The 26,062-nt window shown below is 40.3% G+C and overlaps 1 long non-coding RNA gene across 1 annotated transcript in view; it reads right to left on the bottom strand.

The window, feature by feature from the left end:
* The window catches only part of LOC125105638 (uncharacterized), a 60,355-nt gene that overhangs the window by 996 nt on the left and 33,297 nt on the right, over positions 1 to 26,062 (bottom strand). Inside the window, exon 2 of the long non-coding RNA XR_007128969.1 lies at positions 3,894 to 3,956. This is a non-coding gene — a long non-coding RNA (uncharacterized LOC125105638). The remainder of the gene's footprint in view (positions 1 to 3,893; positions 3,957 to 26,062) is intronic.

The following is a 26,062-nucleotide window of genomic DNA, read 5'->3' as shown; positions in this document are numbered from 1 at the left end:
AATAAATGTATGTATAAAATGGGGTTACAAACACCATTGTTAACACACAGCAGGACAACGCGGCTCTCATTTAAGGTAGGCGATGATGACAGGAAGAAGAGATCTAAACCATGTTTAAATTTTAGCGGAGAGTCCATCTGAGGAAAGTTGATCCATAAATCTAAAAAATAAATAAACAAGCCACCATCTTAGGCAATGTTCTTGAAACACTGGCAAGGCAAATCTCTTCTAAGTTGATAGGTTAAGGTTGGAAAAGTGGCTCTGGATTCTGCTTGGTTTCCCCTGACTTGATGAAGGACTGTAATTGCTGTTCTCCATTCTCCCTAAACTCTGTCTCCTCCTCCTTCCACCCCTACCCATGCGCCCCTCCCAGATATTAAGTGTGACGATCTTTATAGCATGCTGAAATATCACACTAGCTTCTTTGGCTCAGTGTTAGTTGTGGATTCTAAAAGCCAGCAGGTTGATTTTTCCAGATATGCTTTGGTTTGATTTCTTACTATTTCTTAGCTTGTAGTGTGACAGGAATCTGGTTGGTTGTTTTTTGTGGATTTTTTTTTTACTTGATATTTACATTTAAATTTCACAGGCCATGAGTGAGAAAAGTAATGTGACTAATTTAAATTTTATATTCTATAGCACTATGAGCATGGACACTGATAACCTTATATGTTGACACTAATATTGGTTTGTTTTAACAACAGAAGAGACCTAATTATGACTTAACCTTTTCTTCCAGATGGAAAATTCTATCATGAACCTTAGAGTCAATATTCTGAACAGGAACATCAGCATATCTTTGGATACTTGGTGAAGTTGATATATGTGGGGTGTCCTCAGAGCTCTTAGCAGCTCCGTATCAAGCCATGTAAGTGATAAAACAACCTCAGGTGTAGAAGGCTTGTTCTGAAAAATACAGCTGAACATTGTCCTAAAGAATGAAGCATGGAGGGGGCCTAGGTGGCTCAGCTGGTTAGGCGACTGCCTTCAGCTCAGGTCATGATCCCGGAGTCCTGGGATGGAGTCCCACATCAGGCTCCCAGCTCCATGGGGAGTCTGCTTCTCCCGCTGACCTTCTCCTCTCTCATGCTCTCTTTCACTCTCTCTCTTAAATAAATGAATTAAATCTTAAAAAAAAAAAAAATGAAGCATGGGGAGAATAAAATAGACCATGAAGGCAGGGCTTACCTTATCTTCAGTGCTGAGCATAGTGCCTGGCACAGAGCAAAGGTCCTATGAATAATATTTTGAATGAGTGACATTCCCTTATCCTCATTAGTATGTTCACCAGGTACCTGATAAAACACCAAAAATTGAAATCACACTTCATATTTGAAGATTCAAATTTTTCAACTTCCTCTACTAACAAGTATTTTGCTACCATCCCCAATGGATGGTAGAATGAACCTAGACTCTCCTATGCCCATCCTCTCATCTTTAAAAGCTAAAGGATCCTTCATATTCACATGTAAGACCTGTACTGGTCTTGACTTGGATAGATCACTTTCTGTTCCACAGCCCATCACAACAAAGATCTGGAGAATTTACAAACCACCTAATCATCCCCTGAATCATAAAATGTTCAATTCAAAGCAAAGTATGGGTCAGTGGCATAAGGATGGTTTTCTAATGGTTTGTGCTTCATTGTGTTTACTACTATTACTACTACCAGTACTACTACTACTACTATTATCGTTATCATTAGTATTATTATTATTTTAGAACACTTTTTTGGAATGTGGCTGCTGTACTTATATCCTACTAAGAAAAGAAGGCTTTTTGCCTGAAAAGAGTTTTTTTATTTATAGAAGCAACAAAAGGAACAAAACCACTAATAGCTTCTGCTCACTTATGACCTTCTAACCTTCTCTTCTTTGCTTCTTTGAAGCCGTTAAATATGTTTTGCCTGAGTGTCACCAAGATGATGAGCACACACTTTATGCCTCTACACCAACCTTAAGGTCAGACTTGATACTTCGCTGCACTTCTTTTTTAATATTTTTTAAAGATTTTATTTATTTTGACAGAGAGAGAGAGAGAGAGCACAAGTAGGCAGAGCGGCAGGCAGAGGGAGAGGGAGAAGCAGACTCTCTGTTGAGCAGAGAACCTGATGTGGAGCTTGATCCCAGGACCCTGGGATCATGCATGACCCAAGCCAAAGGCAGCCACTTAACTGACTGAGCCACCAGGCACCCCTAAATTTTTTTTAAAGACAAATTCATGGGGCACCAGAGTGGCACAGTCAGTTGAGTGTCTGACTCTTGGTTTCAGCTAAGGTTGTGATCTCAAGGTCTTGAGATTGGGCCCCATGCTGGGCTCCACACTCAGCATGGAGTCTGCTTGAGATTTCACCTCCCTCCCTCCCTGCCCCTCTGACTCATGCTCTCTCTGTATGAAATAAAATAAAATAAAATAAAATAAAATAAAATAAAATAAAATAAAATGACAAATTCAAATTTCTAGAGCATTAAGGATTAGTCAAGATTTTCTGAAGAATGTTCCAAAAAGACAGAGTCCTGCTCGCAGGTGGCAATACAGCCTCTTCACAAATATCCAAGAGAAGATAATCACCATTCCTTCAGCAAATTCTGATAGTGTTGAACAAAAATATCAGCAAAAAAATGTCAGTTCAATTGGTCTGGGAGGAGAGAAGCCATCATACCAGATTCCTTCTTTGCATTCCCCTTTTCTTCGTTTTCTTGCTCCTGGATTACCTGCTATATTTCTATGCTTAGGAAAGCAGTAAGCTATAGTAGAAAGGACAAGGGGCCAGGAAGAGTAAGGGATTGTAAGGTGGCAAGGAACAGAATCCTACTAAAGCTAGTTCAGGGAGCTCCACTCTTGCAGAGCACAATCACATGGGGAGCTCTAAAAAAACTGCTGGCAATTTTCATTAGTGGGCGTAGGAGGGGGACTGATGCAACTGTTGTTATAAATGCTGCTCCTACGCCTGTCCCCCAGCAGCCTCTGATCTCTCCTTCTCTCTGCCTGGCCTTCATCCCTGCCTAACAGAGCTAATTCTTTTGCTGATTCCTACACCATGATGTAAGGGGACCTGTGGCTCTGGTTTGATGGGGCACCAACCCTCGCTCCCACTTTTCAGAAACTTTCAGAACTGTCTGTCAGGTCAAATGACAGAGCAAATAGGTCTCCTCACTGCACAACAAATACATTGGTTCTTCTTTGTTTAAATATTCCCACCGCTTCTAGATGTGTGGCTTTGACCGTGATACTTAGGTTCTTTGTTAGGTAGAATCAGTATCTTCCCTGAGGTGTTTTTTGTTTTTCTTTTTAAGATTTAATTTATTCATTTGTCAGTGAGAGAGAGAGAGAGAGAGCAGCAAGCAGAGGGAGATGCAGGCTCCCTGAAGAACAAAGAGCCCAATACAGGACTTGATCCCAGAACCCTGGGATCATGCATGACCTGAGCCAAAGGCAGATACTTAACTGACTGAGCCACCCAGGTGCCCCACCTTCCCTTAGTTTTTAATGACTCCATAAACCCTCAGTCCTATCCACCCTGCTTTGCGTTAGTTTGTCTTGTTGCTTTTTTGTTTTGGTCAGTGGGGAGAGAGCATATGGGGCTCTATAGGGTGGAAACTAGAGAGAAAATTCTGACAAGCACTTTTTATTTGATAAGCTTTCTCATGTGAAGTCATGTCCTCTCTGTGCCTTACCAGGACAGGTGGCGGAGAAGCTTTTTAGATCTTTTTTTCTTCTGGGAAACTTTGTTCATTTGGAGCAAAAGCTTCCTTTTTAAAAAATCTGCTACACTGTTCAAAGTTTAAAAAAAAAAAAAAAAAGCAGCACAGAAAAAGTCAGTTTTCATCCAGAGATGGCTCCTTTCAGAAGCCCTGGACTGCAGAGAGAGGTATCAGGGGACAGGAGGTCACCTTTCTTTGAGGTCAGACAGCTGTTCCTTTGTCACACTGGTAACTGCTGACTGGGAAGAACATCTGAAAAACATATTCCAAACATAAAAGTTGAGGCACCTCTTTACCCTGCCACTTCCCACCCCAGTCTCTCCAGGAGTCCCTCCAAACAAACCTGTCACAGGAGCGGCAGGCCCACTCCTTCAGTCTCACTCTGCTCCGTAGCCTTTGCAAGGAGCACACTCATCCTCCCGCCCCTCCTACCCACGTCCGTAGGTGTTTTGAAGTTTATACTTTAGAGATGAGAGAAAAGTCTAACATCTCAATGACAACATTCAAATGTATTCTGGCCCCAGCTGAAATTAATAAATCATCAGAGCCACTTTGAAATTGGGAAATGAGGGGGAGCGTAGACCACATGAACTTTGGGGGCCTCACTGGGAACCCTCATTTAGGTTCTGAGTGAAGCTTTAGAGGGCATTTTATGTAGACATCCCGTGGTCCCGCCTATGACCTTGAAAGCACATAGTGTCACTATTTCCACCAGTCAGAAGGCCTAGGGATGAACCTCTCTAAGAGAAGGAAAAATGATTTATGAAATCAATATTTAAATAAGAATGACAGCCAATTTTATTAAACATTTACTCTGTACCAGGTACTATTTTTAAGTGCTTTTATAACAATTATCTCATTTCGAGGGGAGGGAGGTGGGGGGATGGGTGAGCCTGGTGGTGGGTATTAAGGAGAGCACGTATTGCATGGAGGCCTGAGTTGATGCATAAACAATGAATCTTGGAACATGAAAAAATTAAATTAATTTTTTTTAAAAAAGAAAACAAAAACAATAATTCAAAAAGAAAAAAATTATTTCATTTAATCCCCCCACCAATCCCTACAATATCTCTTTTACAGATGAGTAAGTAAATACAGTAAACCAGAAGAATATATGCACATATGTTGTTTGTAGTGGACATAGCCTGGAAACATCCTGACTCTCCATTAATAGAGAAATAATTATAAAAAAGAAATTTGCGGTATAATACTGATTTTAAAAACTACCCGTTTTAGCCTAAAGGAAAAAAGAAAGAGAGGGATCAAAAGAAATTCAGATATGGTTAAAACTGAACACATAGTAGGAACTAGGAAACCTACCTCTCAAGGAAAACCCTTGCCCTGTTCTAGACTAGTTTCTTGATACTTTAGAAACTTTATGTTTATGTTTTATGTACTGACAACACAGCACCCTCGTGGAATGCTGATGAGCTATCTCGGGAGGTGAGCAGGCAGGCTGAAAATGCAATTGATCATCTAAATCAGAACGGTTTTGAGAGTAGAAGGGGGAGTTATGGATAACTGCCCTGGGCGACAGGCATAACCCAGGAGTACCCAGAGCAGACCAGAACACACGGTTACCAGGACCAGGACACCTACCGAGACCCAGCCCCAGAGAAGTCTGCACACAGTTGTGACTGATTCCAGGTTCTGCCGGCTCCAGCATTCCAACCTGATCTAACATCCTATTACTTCATTACATTTTCAAGCATTATGTCTCTTTCCCTCTCATGCACTGACTGACTTCAGGTACCTTAGCCCCAACAAACCCCCTGGGACTAATGGCTTCCATTCATGTCTCCAAGGGGAAGGAGACCATCTTCCATAGAGGACAAATGGAACCACAGTCAATCTCCTTCTCTATGAATTCCTCCATGGCCACTACTGCGTGCATAGACTAAGGGCAGGGCAGAACAGAGCAGATGCCTAGGACTTCATGAGGACAGAAGCCTGGCTCACAGTCTCCCCAGGGTTGCTCAAGAAGACCAGACAGTCCTAAGCTCCAGGGGACTAAAGAGAAGATGAAAAGAGATGGAGGAAATCCAGGAAGTCAAATGCCAAACTCGGTTCTTCTCAAATTGTCTCAATCATTTGTCAGGAAAAAAAGCACAGAGCCCAGATCCTAAAATAAAACAAATCTTCATTTCATCTTTTTCAAAATGAAATAGAAAGCAGATGGGAGAGTCAACCTCTCCTCTCTTGACTCATCCACAACTTCCCCATTTCCATTAGTCACCAGAAGCTTCTTTTTTTTTAAGATTTTATTTATTTATTTGACAGAGAGAAATCACAAGTAAGCAGAGAGGCAGGCAGAGAGAGAGGAGGAAGCAGGCTCCCTGCTGAGCAGAAAGCCCGATGTGGGGCTCGAACCCAGGACCTGGGATCATGACCTGAGCCGAAGGCAGCGGCTTAACCCACTGAGCCACCCAGGCGCCCCAGTCACCAGAAGCTTCTTATACCACATAAAACATAGTCTAGGAGAGGCCAGAACCATCAATCCAGAACAGGTATTTATATCCATTTTATAGGGTTCTAAGGAATCCTATTTGCAGGGAGTAGAAATATCATTTAAAAATATTGTGCAGAGCCACCTGGGTGACTCAATCTGTTAAGTGTCTGACTCTTGATCTCAGCTCAGGTCTTGATCTCAGGGTCATTAGATTAAGTCCCACATTAGGCTCCACACTGGTTGTGGAGCTTACTTTAAAAAATTATATATATATAAAATTATATATATATGTATATATATATATAAAATATATATTTATATTTATGTGTGTGTGTGTATATACACACACATAAATGTTGTGCAAATGATTTATTAAATGATTTTAATAAAATGGTTTATTAAAAAAATTTTTTAAATGATTTATTAAATCCTTTTCCCCTCCCCTTTTAATGGTTAGCTCTTGTGCTTTGAGTTGTTTGGGTCTATTGAAATAAAATCTAAACGTTTTGTCCCAAACAGGAGACATGGCCAAAGCCCTCCTTTATTCAGGCGGTATTACCTAAATCAACAAGCAAATCAGATCATGTCCCATGGAAAGTATCAGCGTCCTGGGGAAAATGCCCCACATGATATCTGTAAGCAGCTGTTTGCCCTGAGTTCCCTGGATGAGGTAAGTGGTGGGGAAGGGGGGTGATCATCAGAAGGACCCCAAGAACTTGGCCGTTGCACCCAGAGTCCCTTGCTCTGTAGTTATACTCCCACTGTATAGGATTTGAGGAAAGCCTCATTTCACTCTGTGGTGGGAGACAGAGGAAATTAAGTGGCTAGACAGAGTGACCAGTGCTCTCCCTTCTCACACACCAACCCCTGTGCTTTATGAATAATCATTAACATAAATGGCTGAGCTGTCTTCTGTACCTTTAGTCATAACTGGGTATAGAGGAAGATTCACAGAGACATCTACAGGTCATAGTTGGAACTGTTCTAAAACCAAAACTATGTCTTTTAAAAGTTTTTGTTTGTTTGTTTGTTTGTTTAAGATTTTATTTTTATTTACTTATTTGAGAGAGAGGCAGTGAGAGAGAGCATGAGCGAGGAGAAGGTCAGAGGGAGAAGCAGACTCCCCATGGAGCTGGGAACCCGATGCGGGACTCGATCCCAGGACTCCGGAATCATGACCTGAGCCGGAAGCAGTCGTCCAACCATCTGAGCCACCCAGGCGTCCCACCAAAACTATGTCTTAACGTTGTCAGTATTTTAATTTGGATGATCCCATCAAACACTAGGGTCAATTTATCGGTAGTTATTGGAGCAAATTCACTAAGAAACGATTTGTCATTTGTTTGTCAATTGCAAATTATTCAGTGCGGGAAGAAAAGAAAATCGACATTTGTTGAGCATTTACCACGTGACAAACTCTGCACTGGCAATTCTCCATTCAGATGCCATTGAATTCCAGAACAAGACTCTGGTCTGCAGCATTAAATCCATTCTACAGATAACCATGACTTAGAGGTGTTAAGTAACTCACTTAACCTCCTGGAGATAGGAAGCAGAATGCAAGGGCCAGGCTCAAACCTAGATCTATGTGGGGCTATAGCCTACCCTCTTTTCACTGTCCCCAAAGAGCCAGAAGCTTTCGAATATAGAAAGCTAACTACACACAGGGTTATCAACAATCATGTACATATTATGAGGTTGTAATTTACTCACTCTTCTTATCAGACAAGTGAAAACAAAATTGGTAATTTTAGACAACTAGACAAACATCTTTTGTCAACTTTCAACTGCTGAGTAGCAAGGAGAAAAGTAACTAAAAGCCATACTGGTTTAAACCTTGGCCTGACACAACCATTTAGAGTCCCTTTGTTTGATGTTCCACCGTTCCAGATAAGGTACTTGGTGATTCCTCTGTCTTCCAACCCCTTCCTGGCTCCTCTTCCAGATGGCATCTGAACACATGAATATACGTGGGGCTGGGTTTTTATCATAAAACTTTGCAGTCTCGTGGTAGATGGAGTCAGGAGTCTCAAGCATGACAACCCCAAGGTCCGTGGTCTGCAGGACCTTATCATGTACCCACCCAGTTGCTGTTGCCTGACTAAGGTCTGCTGCTCCTGCTGCTTGCAGCTTGTCCTCTGACTTCTCTTCAAGCTTGGCTAAAGCCCAGTGGTGCCTCCGGGCTACCGAGCAGCCTCATCTCCCCTCTTGCTAGAGTCTTGCTAGAGATCCTGAGGAGCCCTTCCTACAAATCTCATTTGGGCTCCAGACCAGTGCTGCCCTGAACGAAAAGGCAATTTTTCTTCTCTGCCCATCCCGCCTCCCAGACTTCTGTACAGACATGCCAGGGATCTCACTGAACCCTCTGGCAAGTTTCCAGCCAGGCCTTAGCATCATCAGTGTTCCTCCTGAATACACGAGCACCACTGGGTATGTTCAGGGTATCATGGAATCTGGGTGAAACTGCTGAGCGACTGAATTCAGGCCCTCCCTCCATGCCCCCCTATGTGGGAGTGAGGAACAACCTTGAGAATGGTGATGTATGGGTTGAAAGGAGGCTGGTCGGGGAGACACCAGATTTTGCCTGGATGAGAGATTAACGAGGGGCTAGAGGAAGGGCAGGGGCACGTGCTGTTTCTACTTATGTATTAGAGAGGCTCTTCTTTTCCACTTACATTTTTATCTTTGTCTTAGTGCCAATTAAAATAACCATGTCCTTCTATGAGTCCTGTGATAGTGTGGTCACTGCAGGCCAACTGGGCCAACCTAAAATGAGCCTGATTCTAGGGCAGGCTGTGCCTCAAACCACAACCTCCTCCACTTTCCTCACCTGTGTCCTGCTCTGGTATACCCTGTCCACTGTCAGAGCCCCAAAGAAGTGGCCAGGGCACCAGCTGTGCCTCTCCTTCCCTGCCCCCCGAGCCCCCCACAGCTTCAGCGCTAGCGGTTGTGTTTTGTGCCTGGCAGGTCTCCAATGGAAAGCTTTGATTGTCTTTGATTGTCCTGTTTAAGGTGCCAGATGTCTAATTTCAAATATTTAAACAAAATGCAAAAATACCAGATACATAAACGTCCAGTATTAGAAAGTGTCTCTTTCTTCAAAATGTAACTTTAAATTTTATTACAGTAACCAAATGTTTCCAAGGCTTTCCAAATTTTTATGGCTGCCTCTATTTAAAATATCCAAATAAAACAGTTCAGGCTATTGTGGGAAAGCTCAGAAAGGTCCTTCCCAGGGCCTCAAGTTCCATTGTTCCCTCTCATGTGAAATGTCTGTTCCCAGTAAGCTCTTGGTGTTCCCAGCTTGGTATCTCAGCATTCGAAACCACGGCCCTGTCTCCTCTGCACTCGGCCACTTGGCCTCCCTCCCCAAAGCACTACTCATGCAAGAAGGTTGTACATGCCAGATGTGATTCGTTTTGGGAATTCATTCATTTAACAAACAGTTACTGAGCACCTACTATAGACTACACCCTGCTTGGACTCCAGGGATTCAACAGCAAGTAAAGGAGACAAAAATCTCTGCTCTGTGGAGCCTATCTTCCAGGGGAAACACTCAGACAATAGGTACAATAAGTAAGACCCCGTAGAGTGTCAGTGCTCAGAGAAAAATAAAGACAAGAAAAGGGAAGCCGAGTCCTAGGAGGAGAGTTGATTTTTAAAATATATGACCCAAGCAGGCTTCAGTGAGGAGACTTGGCATTGAGTAGAGGAGGTGCTGGAGGAGCCATGCTTGTATCTGGGGGAAGGATGTCCCAGGCAGAAGGAGCAGCAAATGCACAGACCCTGGTGGAGGAAGAGGCTGAGGCCAATGTGATGACAATGGGAATAAATGAGGGAAGTGCCAAAATGTGATCAGAGGGGTTGGAAGTGGGTTGTGCAGGCCAGTAGGTCAGTGTGACAGTTGACTTTTACCCAGAGTGAGTTAGGAAGCTATTGCTGGCTTTGGATGAGAGGAGTGCTAGAACCTGACTTGCTTTAGAAAGATTATCTGTCTGGCTCCTGGGATGGGAGGAGACTGAGAGAGGTAAAGGTAGAAGCTGGATGATGACTTTGGAAGCTATTACAACTACATAGGTTAGAGCTGGTGACTGGGACCACTGTCCAGCAGTGTGGTAATAAGGAGTATACATAGGTTATGGACATATATTGAAGGTCTGCCAACAGGGTTTGCAGATGAATCAAATGTAGACGTAAAAGAATGAGAGGAAGCAAGGATAAAACCAAAGTTTTGGAGCACCTGGCTGGCTCAGTTGGTTGGGTGTCTGACTCCTGATTTTGGCTCAGGTCATGGTCTTAGGGTCATGGGATTGACCCCATGTTGTACTGTATGCTGAGCATGGAGTCTGCTTGGGATTCTCTCTCCCTCTCCCTCAACCTCTCCCTCCATCACTCACTCTCTCCCTCTCTCTTTCAAATAAATACATAAATAAAATCTCTATTGGGTGCCTGGGTGGCTCAGTGGGTTAAGCCACTGCCTTCGGCTCGGGTCATGATCTCAGGGTCCTGGGATCGAGTCCCGCATCGGGCTCTCTGCTCAGCAGGGAGCCTGCTTCCCTTCCTCTCTCTCTGCCTGCCTCTCTGCCTACTTGTGATCTCTGTCTGTCAAATAAATAAATAAATAATCTTAAAAAAAAAAAAAAAGAAAAAAAAATCTCTATTAAAAACAAGAAAAAAGGGGCGCCTGGGTGGCTCAGTGGGTTAAGCCGCTGCCTTTGGCTCAGGTCATGATCTCAGGGTCCTGGGATCGAGCCCCGCATCGGGCTCTCTGCTCAGCAGGGAGCCTGCTTCCTCCTCTCTCTCTGCCTGCCTCTCTGCCTGCTTGTGATCTCTGTCTGTCAAATAAATTAAAAAAAAAAAAAAAAAAAAAAAAAAAACAAGAAAAAAACAAGGTTTTGTTCTGTGCCAGTAGAAAGATGGGGTTGTCATTTGCTGGGATAGGGGAGAACAGTAGTAATAACACAGCTCAGGAAAGAATATCAAGTTGGATATTAGGCATAAGCATTTATCCCCAGTCGTGTCCCTCCAGAGTCCCCATGTCTGGCCTTGCTGTTGGGCTTCTCTCTCTCCATATTCTTTTCCTCCACCCACTCCTTCCAGGGTTCCAACTACATACCATGAGCAGCTGAACTTGAAACTCCAAAATTCCTATTTTTATTATGTGCCAATGAACAATTTAGTTCTTTTTCATGTGATGAAAAAACTAAAGAAAGCAAGTTCCCAGACAAATTGATTATGAGATATGTTGGAGTTTTATTTTAAGCTTACTGCAGGCCAAACCAAAGAATTCTTTCTTGGGAGAAACATGAAAAAAAAAAAGAAAAAGAAAAGGGGAAAGTGGAAGAAGAGGGTGCAAAGGAAGAAGAAGGAGAAGTTACTAACATATGCAAAAAGTAGGCAGAGTGTGATGAACTTTTATGTACTTGCCACCTCGCTTCGGTAATTGCCAACTCGGGCTGACCATAGTTCATCCCCCGCCCACTTCTCTTCCTCTTGAACTATCCTGAAGCAAATCCCAGGCATACCTTTCATCTATAAACTTTTCACTGTATATTTCTAAACCATAAAGTTGATTTTTTATCAATTCATTACCATTGTCGCAATTTGAAAATGAACAATAATCTCTTACTATCATTACTTTTCTAGTAAGAGTTCACATTTTCAACTGCTTCATGAATGTCATCATTTTCTTTTGTAGTGTGTTTGAATCAGGATGCAAATGAGTTCTACATGTTGTAATAGCTGGTAAGTCTTTTAAGTATTTTTTTTTATAGATTCCTTTCTTCCTCCCACCCCACCCCCTACTACCGGTAATGTGCTTATTGAAGAAAACATTTGGACTCTTATAGAATTTCCCATTGTATGGATATTAACACCCCTTCATGGTATAGTCTATCATGTACTTCTTATAAATTGGTAGGTAGATATAGACACTGCTGGCTTGTTTTCAAATCACACTGGTAGCTTACATTAATGCTATTTCCATTATGAAATCTTACTGTTTCTTCAAAATGTTGCATTTTGTTGCATGAAAAACTTTCATGTTTTTCAAAGCTTACAACACTCTTTTCAGGTAAGAAATAGTTTATTCCAGGGGTGCCTGGGTGGCTCAGTGGGTTAAGCCGCTGCCTTCGGCTCAGGTCATGATCTCAGGGTCCTGGGATCAAGCCCCGCATCCGGCTCTCTGCTCAGCAGGGAGCCTGCTTCCTCCTCTCTCTCTGCCTGCTTGTGATCTCTCTCTGTTAAATAAATAAATAAAATCTTTAAAAAAAAAAAAAAAAGAAATAGTTTATTCCAAAAGGGCTTACCCCCTGAAATCAAATTTTAAGGAAAAAAACATTACTTTAGAACAAAAAACTGATGATAAGGTTTTAGCACATGAGTTATATTCATATTGAGAATAAAAACTGTCCCAAACCTGGTGTAGGGCGGAACTTTTTGCATGATATAATTCACAACCTCCTCTGGGATGTGATTCGCTTTGCTGTTAAAATGCTTGAGCAATTTTCTGATAGACCTAAATAAGATGAAGGACTTCTGGGAAGCCAGGGTTACCCACCCAGCTGACTGGCCAGTCTAATAATCTTTAACCAGACATGATTTTTCCTTGTATCCAGTTTAACAATGATTAACCATTCACTTTTCTTATAAAATCCCTAAAGAAAATCTTGAATCGGTGCACTTAAAGGTTTCATCCCTTGTGGCTAGCTCGAAAGAAAGTTTTGGCCCAGACTTATAATCCATTTGTCTAAAAAGGTGTTTTAACAACATTTAGGAAGAAATACTGTAATTTTTTTTTTACTACTTTGTGTGGGTAAGAAATTTTCATCAAAAGGTATTAAATGCAAACACAAGAGTCCTTAAGTATATGGAAAATTGGTTTCTTTGAAAGCTTTGGGCACTTTGACTAATGGAGAGAAATTTCTCCTTTGGATAACATAATTCAAACTTAGCTTCTGTCATGAAGTGAAAGATCTTCCTTCAGATTCCTTGTATGAGCAAGTTGGTGCCTTGAACGTGGCATCCAAATGCCCTGAGAAAACAACCTCTCTTGATAGGTGGAAACTGGTTTAACATCATGATTTAATTCTTATCTCAAATACATCATGGATAATCTACGGACTTTAATAAATCTAACAGGTAAAGGCTGAATTGGTAAGAATGAACTTCAGCCCTGCATTTTAAAAAATACATTTAATCCAACGGAAAGTAAAAATGAATACTTGGATAAAATTTTAAACTTGATCATAAATAAATAAAAATTGAATGAAATATAGTAAGAGGATAGATTGTATATTTTATGTGTTGTGTATAAATGTATTTCAGAAAATTATTTTTTATCACGTCTATACAACAACTTTGTTGACTTTATCTGCAAACTCTTTTAGTTACTAAGGACAGATATATGAGCTCTCAAAGTACGTAACACAGTGGAGTTAAACCCATTCTCTTAGGCCTTTCGGGGTGCTAGATTGGGCCAAATGGCTCAAGATGGCTCTAAATTAGACCTGCAGACATCAAGGTCTGAGCAAGGCTACCAGGGGCATATTGGACTTCACCAGTCCAAGGGTTGACCAGCTAGAATTCTTCCCAGGGGATATCTGTTCAGATGCAAAATAGCAGGCCAACTCCGAGAGCCAGCCCAAGTAACGTATGCAGGCTTACCTGCTTTCATCAGCACTGAGTCTACGCCAAAAGAGAACAGACTCTTGCATTAAGGAAATTAACTTTAAGGGCAATGAAGAATAATAATAACTATTTCATGGAATTTTTAGAAGGATTAAAAGCAATGATGATATAAAGTACTTAGCACAATGTTCAATGGGCACAGGAGGTATGTAATATTGATTATTTTTAATATATTAAATTGTTAATAAATGTATTAAATTATTATTTAATATACTAAATTAATAATATTTATTAGCACCTCCTCTCTCCCAAAGTTGGAAGATCCACATGTGCTCAGGGTCAGGGATTATCAATGAGGAAATCATGATGTGACCAAAATAATTATGTCTGAATAGTGCTTTATAATCTCCAAAAAGTTTTAACATGTACTGTTACACGTGGACCTCAGCAACACCCAAATTGCCCTGTGGCACAGGACTAAGTATATCCAGTGTACAGTCGCTGCGAACCTGGTGAAGAAGGATGTGATTTTGCAGCCACACTCCTAGAGGAGATCTGACCTCTGTGGGTCCTGACTTTCAGGTATGTGATGCCCACAGTTCAGACCCCCACACACACATACCATCCCACAGACACAAGATTCCAATTCAGGTGAACAATGAAGGGATTCCAGGAACACTAGTCTTCCAGTGCTAAAACGGAGAAAGTCTCATGCAAACCCAGATGAGCTGGTCACCCTAAGTCTAAGAGAAATGAACACCAAACCCCACAGACCAAGAGAGCATAAAACGTTAGCCGCCAGAGCCATGGGAAACATGCTGCTTAGCATATGCCATAGAACCCGGGGTTTCATGGTTTGAGAGCCTTACATTGTTGTTCAGTCTGGGAAGACAGCTTCTCCAAGCTCTCAGGACTGGAGTGGATTACAAAGCATTTCTCACCAGAGCCCCTCTGAGGCATCAACATTAGTGCTAATCTTCTCCTTCATCCTGTTCCTGAGGTTTGTAGGTGCGTCCCCCCATGCACGGGGTGATCCCACCCAGCTCAGTTTGCCCCTCCCAGATGCAGATGTCTACAGGAGAGCCAAGCAGCTCTGCTATAGCTCCTTTCCAACTGTGGCAAGAGACTGGGGCGCAGTGGAAGACAGAGGGCACCATCTCCAAGCCTCTCCTTTAGAAAAGTCTAAACACTCCCACTGACACAGAATTCCTTTCACAGAAGGAACTTTATGCACTAAATAATAGTGACATCCTTTACTTCCAGTATTGCTCCCACCCTTGCATTTGTTTCAGAGCCTATATCCGGAGCACAACAGCACATTCCTCTGGCCCTTTTGGATCTGGTGTATATGAGTTCACGGAATCATCTTCAGAAAAAATGCTGAATCAAAAGCTGGGGCAGCTCAGAAGAGGCTATATCTAGGTGGGTCTCCCGTACCCAACTCCTCAATCTCTCAGTTCCCCTCTAGAGAATCTGTTTCTCTCTCTGAAGATCAAGACTCTGCCTTTTCAAATTCTCCACAAGTTGGTGTGCGTGTACGCTTGCGTGTGTGTGTGTGTGTGTGTGTGTGTGTTACAGTGAGAGAAAAGGGAGAAAACCCTCTATATGGCTTCCAATACTTAGCAGACATGTCTCAAAGAGAAGGTTAATCTCTAGACAAAGAGAAGAGAGGAATCTGGCTTGTGGGTGATCCATTACTGAAAGGAATACAACTAAAAGGGGCATCAAAGAAAACTGCGGTTTTGTCATCAATGCAAGCTACCACGGGAACAAATTCCACAGGCTCAAGATGCTGGAGGCTAAAGGACTAGGAGACAAACCTGCAAGCCAGAGACCCAAAGAGACCTTGAGGCTGTAGGAAAGCTACTTACATATTACTGGATCTTAGGGGAAAAAAAAAAAGTTTTCGTAGAAAAACATGGCTATGTAAGCTTCTAAGAGATTTTAAAAACATGTTCCACTCACCACACTCACCACATCAAAACACTGTTACTGTGTAAAGAGGCAACCCCAGCTGAGGATCAATGACTAGATGTGCCACATCTCTTCAGCCTCAGCCCTCCAGATGCTCTTTCCAACCTCCCCAACCAGATCTGTCCCGAGAGAGGCTGACTGCACTTTGAGTCATCTCAGCTCCCAACCCCTCTGCCTTCTGGTTGGGTTTGGCTAATGGGAAGCACCAGCAAGTGACAGAACAGGAGACATGAGGATGGGAGGAGAAGGAGGCAGAGTGAGGTCAGAGGTCCTTCCTTGCGCATCAAGGCTTAGCAGTAACTCCCTCTTCTCTGGAAAAGGACATAGCCCCCACTATACTTCTCAAGGTTCTCGTAGCTCTTCCCACTATCCTTTTAAGCCAATGGCTGGTGAAGACTCCCACTGTTGCTAGCCCTGAATTTGTTGGTTTCCCTCACACCTGTCTACACTCTTACAGATAGCCTCTTCCTTAAACACCCTGAATAAGGCCCTATTAAGTGAGCATTCTGTGTCTTGTTTGGGGCTGTACTGATACCTTCAGCATATCAAGGATCTACATAGGGAAATGCAGCAAAGTACAAAGGCCAATGGCGAGCAAATGAGAAACAATGCAGAAGTAAGGTAGGACTACCTTTCTTCTCTTTCCCACTTTCATCTATCAGCCAAGGAATACATACATTGAAGGGAGAGTTTGATAATAAACAAGGGCTACAAGTAATCCTTCTGAGATTTTTGTCCCCGGGCCTAAGTTCCTGGTCTTAATAATTTCTGGATGAAATGATCCAGAGGAGCTTTCTTCATGCTTATCAGAGTACAGTTAAATGGTTTTTGCATAAGTCATCATTTTGGTGACCCTAAAAAGCTAGTTAACTCTCTCTTTTTCCAACAGAGGAGTGCATCTGAGTTTCTGTTACTGTCCTAAACAAAAACTGAGTGGGGCAACCAGAAAAACTGAGAAGGTGGAACCATTTGGAAAAAATTGAAATGTTCAGGGTCTGGGGAGAGTCGCAGCTCCACACAGGAGATCATCATGGTCAGAAGATGATTGTTTTGTGAAAGGAGATGTGAATCTAGGAAGTGGGGCTATAACAAATCAGCCTGAAGGGAAAAGGACAAAGAAGACTCAGTGGACTCCTAAGACCTAGGGAGCACGTGTCTAGGGCAGGCAGGTCCAGAGCAGGCAGTTAAGTAGAGATCTTCACTAGAAGCAACTGGTGGGATCATTGTATGCATGTGGTCAACAAAAAGGGTCAGCAGCTGATGTCATGTTCCCATAAGGCACCAGTCCCTGGAAAACAAGAGAAAACTGACTAAAACTCATCCTAGTAGAGCCAACAAAGAAGACCCACTCAGAGATGGCATAGGGCTCCTCAATGACCCATGATTAAGGCCCACATTAAATCCCCCTTCCTGAATAAGAAAAGACCATCAGTGCAGGTTAAGAGCCCAAGGGCCAGAATAAGAGGAACAGAAACAAAGCAAGTGTTACAACTAAATTGATGTGTCATAAATAAAGTTAGTGTTGAAATGTATTCTCCTACCATACCAAGATAAAAAGCCATACAACAAAAAAGTTCTTTAGGCAGCATTTTCACAAAAAGGAATAATATCCTCATCTTACTTATGGCATTTTTAAAAAAAGATTTTATTTATTTATTTGAGAGAGAGACAGAGATAGCAACAGAGAGCAGAAGCAGAGAGGAGAAGGAGAAGTCTGGGAGCCTGATGTGGGGCTTGATCCCAACTCTGGGATCATGATCTTGGGACATGAACTGATCCAAAGGCAGATACTCAACCAACTGAGGCACCCAGGCACCTCTCAGCATTTAAGTAAAACTGCATAAAGCCCAACATTTCTCCAAATATGACATATCAAAGAGCAAAAGAAGGGAATGAATCCCTGTCAAGAGCTTGACCAGGTATTTTCTGTGCAACTTACGGACAAGAAAGCAAGGTTTTGAACTCATCTTTAATTCCTATTTCAAATAGCTCTTCCTTTCCCCCCAAGAATGTGGCACATAATTAGTCAGAAGTATTTATTAATCAAAGATGGAAGGTGATATACACTCCTAAATGAGCTAATTTTAGTCATGTTGGAAAGAAAGCAAGAGTAAGAGAAAGGTTTGAAAGCTCTTAGTCCTTAAACTAAAGGGAAATTTGGGAATTTGATCTTAGAAGTCTGACCTTGACTATCACAGTTACATCATCAGGATTTCAAAACTAACATAGGAACCTATTATATATTGGCTTTATATTAACACAGTAGTCCTTTTTTGGTTCAAAGACAACTCTTGGGGGCACCTGGGTGGCTCAGTCATTACGTGTCTGCCTTCAACTCAGGTCATGATCCCAGCATCCTGGGCTCGAGCCCCATATGGGGCTCTCTGCTCAGCAGGAAGCATGCTTCTCCCTCTCTTACTCCCCCAGCTTGTGTTCCTTCTCTCACTGTGTCTCTCTCTGTCAAAAAACTAAATGAAATCCTTTTTTAAAACCTACAATTCTTTTCCCATATTACATAAAAGATCCTCTTTCCTAGAATTCTTAAACATATATATGTTAGATAGATATTATACATAATACATGATAATATTATATATGTATGCACTATATGCGATAATAATAATTTATACATATATATTATATATAATAATTTATACATGATATATAATAATTTATACATATATGTTTGTATATCTCATATAAATCAATGTATAGTATCTATATAGTTATACATATATTTATAATATATAAAATGAATGTCCATATAGCTATCTATTTATATATATATATATCCATCCATTTAATGCATCATTCCTTGAAGAGTAACTGGTTATCATGCTCAAGGCCCTGTGTTTGATGATGGGAATGCAGAGGTGCATAAGACATCTTCTCTATCAACATTTAGTGGAAGAAACTGACAAATACTATGTATCAAGTTAAAACACAATGTGACAAATGCTATCAGAGAACAGTATGATTAATAATTAGGTACCCAGTGTCTCTGTAGTATCTTATATATACAATTATTAAATTCCATAATCATGAGTCTGTCTGGAATTGTTACATAATCTCTCCCACAATCTCTCCCCTAGGCTATCAAAGAAGGAGTTTTCATCTGTACCACAATACCTATCACAGTGCCCAGCAAGTATTTGTTGTTTTAATGAGGATTAGATAGATAATGCTATGAAAGTTCTCTGAAAGATATAAAAATGTGACACAGACAGCTGTAATTGTTTATTCAATGGAGTTAAAAATAGAGAAACCCATTAAAATAACCCCATTAAAAGATAAAAGTGTATCACTATGTTCTTTTTAATAATAAGAGCACTGATGGGGCGCCTGGGTGGCTCAGTGGGTTAAGCCGCTGCCTTTGGCTCAGGTCATGATCCCAGGTCCTGGGTTCGAGCCCCACATCGGGCTTTCTGCTCAGCAGGGAGCCTGCTTCCTCCTCTCTCTCTGCCTGCCTCTCTGCTTACTTGTGATTTCTCTCTGTCAAATAAATAAATAAAATCTTTAAAAAAAAAAAATAATAATAAGAGCACTGAGAAGAAGGTAGAGACTATATTAACATGTCCAGGCAAGATGCATTGACACGGACCAAAGTCTACTGGAGAACTGATGGTCAGATTCTAAATGATTACTTCCTTTAAAATCCATCCTCATTCCCTGGAAAATTGTGAGATTTTTATCATCTTAATAATTGTGTTGTGATTTTAAAAAACTAAAAACATCACTGCATTCCAGCTTGTTTAATATTTCCACAGTGGAAATAAATGATAATACAGGTTTTACTGAGAGTTTCCATTTGTTGAACACAGTGGGTAAGTTGGTAGCAGCTGAGCTCTGTCAATGAGAAATTAATTTGGGTTAGACTGATATAAAAATTAAACTGCTGTGGTGTATCAGAATGTGGTAAAGTGCCTTTAAATCTTAGCCATAGTAATTTATTGAAAAGAAGGAAGTTGGGGCGCCTGGGTGGCTCAGTGGGTTAAAGCCGCTGCCTTCGGCTTGGGTCATGATCCCAGGGTCCTGGGATCGAGCCTCACATCGGGCTCTCTGCTCAGCGGGGAGCCTGCTTCCCTTCCTTTCTCTCTGCCTGCCTCTCTGCCTACTTGTGATCTGTCTGTCAAATAAATAAATAAAATCTTAAAAAAAAAAAAAGAAGGAAGTGGCTTATTGGAAAGGAGGAAGTAAAGAAGAAGACAGTAGCAAGAGGAGTTAATGATAACAAAAGATGGAAGAAATGATCACAAAACCAGTCAGTTCCTTCCATTTTTTGGAAGGAGACCACAAAAGCCGGGTTGATTTTGTCTTGTCTTTTCTCTTTTTTAGGCATAGGGGGTTAAAAATAAGGAAAAGGGTGATAGTAAAGTAAGATAGAAATAAGGGAGTGCTGTGAGTAAAAATAAAAGAATTAGTGAAGACGAGCAAAGGAAAGACACAGAAACCTGAGAACTTAGAAAAAAAAGGAGAATAGTGAGAAAACTGACCAGAAACCAGGCAGAACTGGTACTTTGTAAATTATTTTTGCCCCAAATCGTAGGACAAATACCTTGATAATGGTTTAATATTTTTGCTTTCCTTCTACTGAGTTATGCTCATCATTGAAAATGTTAAACACTAACCACCATCCATTTCTCCTTCCTACTCTACCCTTTTCTGTTCCCACAGTTTTCTTTAGGCAAGAATTTCAAGATCCATACATCTTGAAGTATGGAGCAACTGGGCTGGGATTATTTTTTTCCAGAACAAGAACAAGCAATTCTATGTGGGAAAACAGAGCATCAAAAATTAAGAGTGGTCTACACTGATTTTAGAAATGGCTGACTTGTAGGCATCACCCCTAAAACTGGAATAAATGCATCTGCAGGTTACAGAGTCTTTGTAAAATGTAATGAGCTAAGGTTTATAAAGCCCCTAGGGCTCAGGCACACAACAAGACCTGTATTTTGAATGAAGATTTGTACTTGAACTGTTTTAATAACTGAAGCATTAAAAACTTAAATTTTCTGGGGCACCTGGCTGGCTCAGTCAGTAGAGCATACAAATCTTGATCTTAGGGTCATGAGTTTGAGCCCCATGTTTGGTGTACAGATTACAAATAAGCAAATTTTGGTTATAAATAAACAAACTTTTCTAAAAACTTAAATTTTGTTTAGTTTGGGGAAATGCTTACTCTTTTTTTTGCCTTCGTATTCTTCAAAACCTTTGAGATGTAAAACCCACAAAATAAAAATAGAGATGTTCAAAAAAGGGCTGAGGACTCTCCGCCTGATGAAAGCTTGATCCAAGATTTCCTCCTTTTTCAAAAGAAAATCTGTCCCTGAACTCTTTTCCAACATCATGATCTTTCATGTCAAGAAACGATCTCCAACCTTATACTTTATAACATTCATTTAAACAGCACAAGGTGGGGCGTCTGGGTGGCTCAGTGGGTTAAAGCCTCTGCCTTTGGCTCAGGTCATGATCTCAGAGTCCTGGGAACTAGCCCCACATCCAGCTCTCTGCTCAGCAGGGAGACTGCTTCCTCCTCTCTCTCTGCCTGCCTCTCTGCCTACTTGTAATCTCTGTCAAATAAATAAATAAAATCTTTAAAAAAAAATAAATAAACAGCACAAGGCATGAAGGCATCTCTCCAACTTTCTCCCATCCCTCAGCCTTTCTCTTTCAGGTTTCCTATAAGCAGATAAAAAGGAGAGAGAGTAGGTACACGCTACTTACTTACATCTAGCTGTCTTGCTGGTGAAGTATTGTAGAAATAAATTCACAATGGCAATTTCCTCAAAGGAAAGGGTCAAAATGAGCCACGTAATTTAATTTTAAAAGGGACTTTAAGACAGGAAATCAGGAGTGGTTTGTGGGTAACTCAGGGAAGACTGAGGATTTCAGTGAAGGCACAGATCCTGCACCACCCCAAACTTAGTGAGGTCAAGCCTTGCAAAGGAAAGCTGGTAAGCCTTTTGTAGAACAATATCTTACTTTCAGGCCCCTGCCTGTCAGTCCTCTGCTCTGGTTAATATCATCAAGGGAATCCTTGCCTGACAGAATGTAATTTAGGATCTATTAAATATGATTACTTGGCCTTGAAAATGATGGATATTGGACAGAATTATAGAATCACTTTACAAAAGAAAGGTCTCTTTTACATCCTTTCTTGTGGAGCCTAAAATGAAGCCTGGGGAAATCCCTCAGAGGGGCTGTGGCATTTATAGGTTAGGTTTATGAAAAAAGGGAATTGATATTCATATTAAAAACTGTGAAAATTGAGCAAGGTGAAGATAGTGAACATGCAGACAGCTGTGACGTGTGTCTGAAGGGTGAGTGGCATGTTGCCCAACTAATTTACTTGCTTTAATTATATTAGTAATGTGAAAGTCGACATGATTCGAAACAAGCTCTTTGGGTTTTTCATTCAAATACTAGCCCCCAGTGACCACTTTTTATGGTCCTCCCAATTTCCAATTACTTAAAATGTTCATAGCTGAAATACTTCAGAGTTCATTGCTAAGTTTGCTTTAGAGGTGGCCTAGGCCCGAGTTTTTATTTAATTACATTTTGTTCCTGGTTATAAAAGTAATATACAGTCATTGAAAACATTACAAAACATAAAAAGTTGCAAAGAAGAAATTAAAATCACTAATAATTCTGTCACCCAGAGATTACTACTAACATTTTCTGTATACCTACTAGGACTTTCATACATGTTTTATATATATACATATATATATGTAATTGATGTACTGTCATAATACTGTTTTCTAAATTTTTTTAACTTTATGCTATAGTATGACCATACCCCCGTATTTTAACCATTATTCGATAATGAGATATTTAGGTGTTATATGGTATTCCTTGTATGTATATGCCATCGATTTTTAAACTGATCTGCAACTGATGAGAATTTAGAAGATCTAGTTACATTTTTTTACCCATTATCAGATAACTCTGTATACCTCCCCTGCTCTTTCCTTAGGATACATTTCCGGAAGAGTCATTATGCCCAGAAATTTGCAAAATACTAAAACTTTTTACATGTAGTAAATTTCTCCTATTATTCAAAGTCTACATTACAGTATTTCTTCACCACTTCTGACTATCTTACCAAGACCAAAACAATGAAGGTAATAGCTAAAATTGAGATTATCATTATATTTTGGTTGACAATGAATTCTGTGTTAGGTGGGAGGAGCATTAGACTTTTAAACCTCAAACAAACAAGGAAGTAGGAAGTGAGGAATGGGGAGTATTGTTTAACTGGGTATAGAGTTTCAATGTTGCAAAATAAAAGAGTTCTGGTGATGGATGGTGGTGATGGTTGCACAATGTACTTAATACATTGTACTAATAATGTACTAATAATGTACTTAATAATTGAACTTCACTTAAAAATGGTTAAGACAGTAAATTTTACATTATTTGTATTTTATCACCAAAAAAAAGTGGGAGAAAAATGACTAAGCAAACAAAAAAGATCACCACTACTTGTGTTGCAGAGGAGCACATGTGAAACAAGGAGATAGGTTCTCCATATTGCAAGTGCTTCTGCACACATAATGTCATTGACACGAGAGCCTTGTAAAATAGTTGATTATCATCATTTTGTATATGGAACTTTGAGATGAAGTTCCAATAACTGCCCAAGGCGATACCAGAAGTAAGAAATCATCCCAGGGCCCCAACTCCTTGCCTAACCTGTCTCCTCTCTCCTGTAAAATATGCCACCAAGATGGCAGCAAGGCCATTGTGCTGGCAAAACCATCAAGTCTTTTCATTTGACAAGTCAGATGTTTCATCTATAAACTGAAAAGGGCAAATATTTAAATAGCACTTATAAGATTAAGCTTAGAAAAACTTTTTGTAATGCTTAAGATAAATAATTCAATAAAACAGTAATTGTACTAATATCACTCACAAATAATACCCTCAATGTTTGAATTCTTATTTTGTGTTTCTGGCACTTTCAGATATCGAGGTATTTTTGAAATTTGCCCTCCATAACGTATTTTTCATCCTCAAGGGGAAAACATGTGACATGACCAGTGATCAGTGTAAGGATCAGGTAAGGACACAGGGAGAAGAACTGAGCCCACTTAGAATAATTTAGAGTCAGTAGTCTCTCTTCAGTGTCTCTTGTCCTATTAAAATACAAAGAGAAAAGTTACATATTTCCAAATTAAATATTAACATAAATGTAGATTTTTTTAATGCAGATTTTCCCTTGTTCCCTAAGTTTTCTTTGCCTATTTTTGGGTGCGGGATCTGATCAAAGATTAAAAAGTTGTTATTGGCTCTTTTATTCATCATCATCTTGAATTTTGATAGATGAGTTCTCCAACTCTTCAAGATCACTTAGAGTTTTGTCTTTGATGATCCCTGAATAATTTAATCTGACAAGGAGGTATTTTTGGTAAACAGAAATCTGATCTGTGAAATTTGTTTTGCCTGTGAGCCTACTTATCTTTGGAATTTTAAAGTATCGATAGACACCATGAACATTTCTTGTTCTCATATATTGACTAACCACATGCATTTAATACACATTATTATGCACCTGTTATGTGCCCAGTACTGCAAAACTAAATAAGACAAGATCCTGTGGAACTCCCATTATATTAATAACTAGAAAAACTAAGAAGACAAAATGTATTTAAACAAAATAGAAGAAGTGTAATACTAGAAGTACATGTACATACTCTGGGGTCACAGAAGTAGTATTTTTGCTCCTGTGACTAAGAGAAAGCTTCAAAAAAGAAGAATCATCTGAGCTGGGACTAAAAGGATGAACTGTTTCTCATAAGGAAAAGGATGGGAAAGTTTATATTACTTTGTCCCTTGTTTTATGATTAGATATTTTTCTTCAATTAATAGTATGAAGCCACACAATTTCATCAGCTCTGGCTATAACATTAAAAACATCTTTAGATTTCATAGCCATTTCATCATCCTTTTGTAAAGTCTGTATTCTCTTTAAATTCACCAAACTATCATCTTCTGATACACCTGCCATTGAGTCGACTGATGACAATTCATTGTTCATCAATAAACATTAAGTTTAACTATGAACTCCTTGACTAATTTACCACTCTACTAGTAGTGTCAGGATACCCAGCTGCAGGGCCCACCAATTATATAAACACTTTCTACTCTGTACATAATCTATTTTAACACTGCATTTTCCTTTTTTTTTTTTTTTAAGATTTTATTTATTTATTTGTCAGAGACAGAGGGAGAGAGAGTGAGCGAGCACAGGCAGAGAGGCAGGCAGAGGCAGAGGGAGAAGCAGGCTCCCTGCCGAGCAAGGAGCCCGATGTGGGACTCAATCCCAGGACCCTGGGATCATGACCTGAGCCAAAGGCAGCCGCTTAACCAACTGAGCCACCAGGCATCCCTGCATTTTCCTTTCCAGTTGAACTATACTCACAGTAGAATTTTAAGAAAAAAATTGCTTCCTAATATTTATGGTGGCCACTACTCCAGTTAATTTGGATAAATAGAATTTCTAGAACAGTAATAATGATTTTCTAAGATACTGCATCATCACCTGTCTTACTTTCTAACTGGTATTGATATAATATGGATCATTGGACAATGTAAATCTCCATTGTATGGTTGATATTGATGGTTTCTGGTCAACTGATGTATGCCACATTTTTTCAGAAATCATACTAGCTTTGAGATTCCTGATTAACTTATGCTGTGTATGCTTTTTTAACCATTAATTGAATTTTGAAAAGAAACATAATATATTTCTAATTTCTTTTTTTTTCTTAAAGATTTTATTTATTTGTTTGACAGAGAGAGATCACAAGTAGGCAGAGAGGCAGGCAGAGAGAGAGGAGGAAGCAGGCTCCCCATGGAGCAGAAAGCCCGATGCGGGGCTCGATCCCAGGACCCCCGGATCATGACCTGAGCCGAAGGCAGAGGCTTTAACCCACTGAGCCACCCAGGTGCCTCTCTAATTTCTTTCTTTTTTTTTTTTTTTATGATAAATCGGGGCAAAAATGGTCTATTGTCTAGCATCTTGAAAGGTATCTACTGTGCTTATTCTTTGTTAATAAATAGTGCAGGTTATCTTGAATTGTGCATGGATATTTTTACATATCTGAAACAAATGGGGAATGGTTATTCTCTACAATCTTTATATTTTCGAATTTAATGTTGGATCTCCTCTATACCAGTGGATTCCTTTGACTTTGATGTGTCTGCCTGGCCAGCACTCTCAACAATAGCATTTTCCCTGATTTCGACTTTTGCCTATCAGAGGCTTTTGAAGAAAAGGAAATTCATTTACACAGAGTGGTTT

Source organism: Lutra lutra, chromosome 7, assembly GCF_902655055.1.
Source record: "Lutra lutra chromosome 7, mLutLut1.2, whole genome shotgun sequence".
NCBI classification, from domain to species: domain Eukaryota; kingdom Metazoa; phylum Chordata; class Mammalia; order Carnivora; family Mustelidae; genus Lutra; species Lutra lutra.
This window is presented reverse-complemented; position numbering and strand designations above follow the sequence as displayed.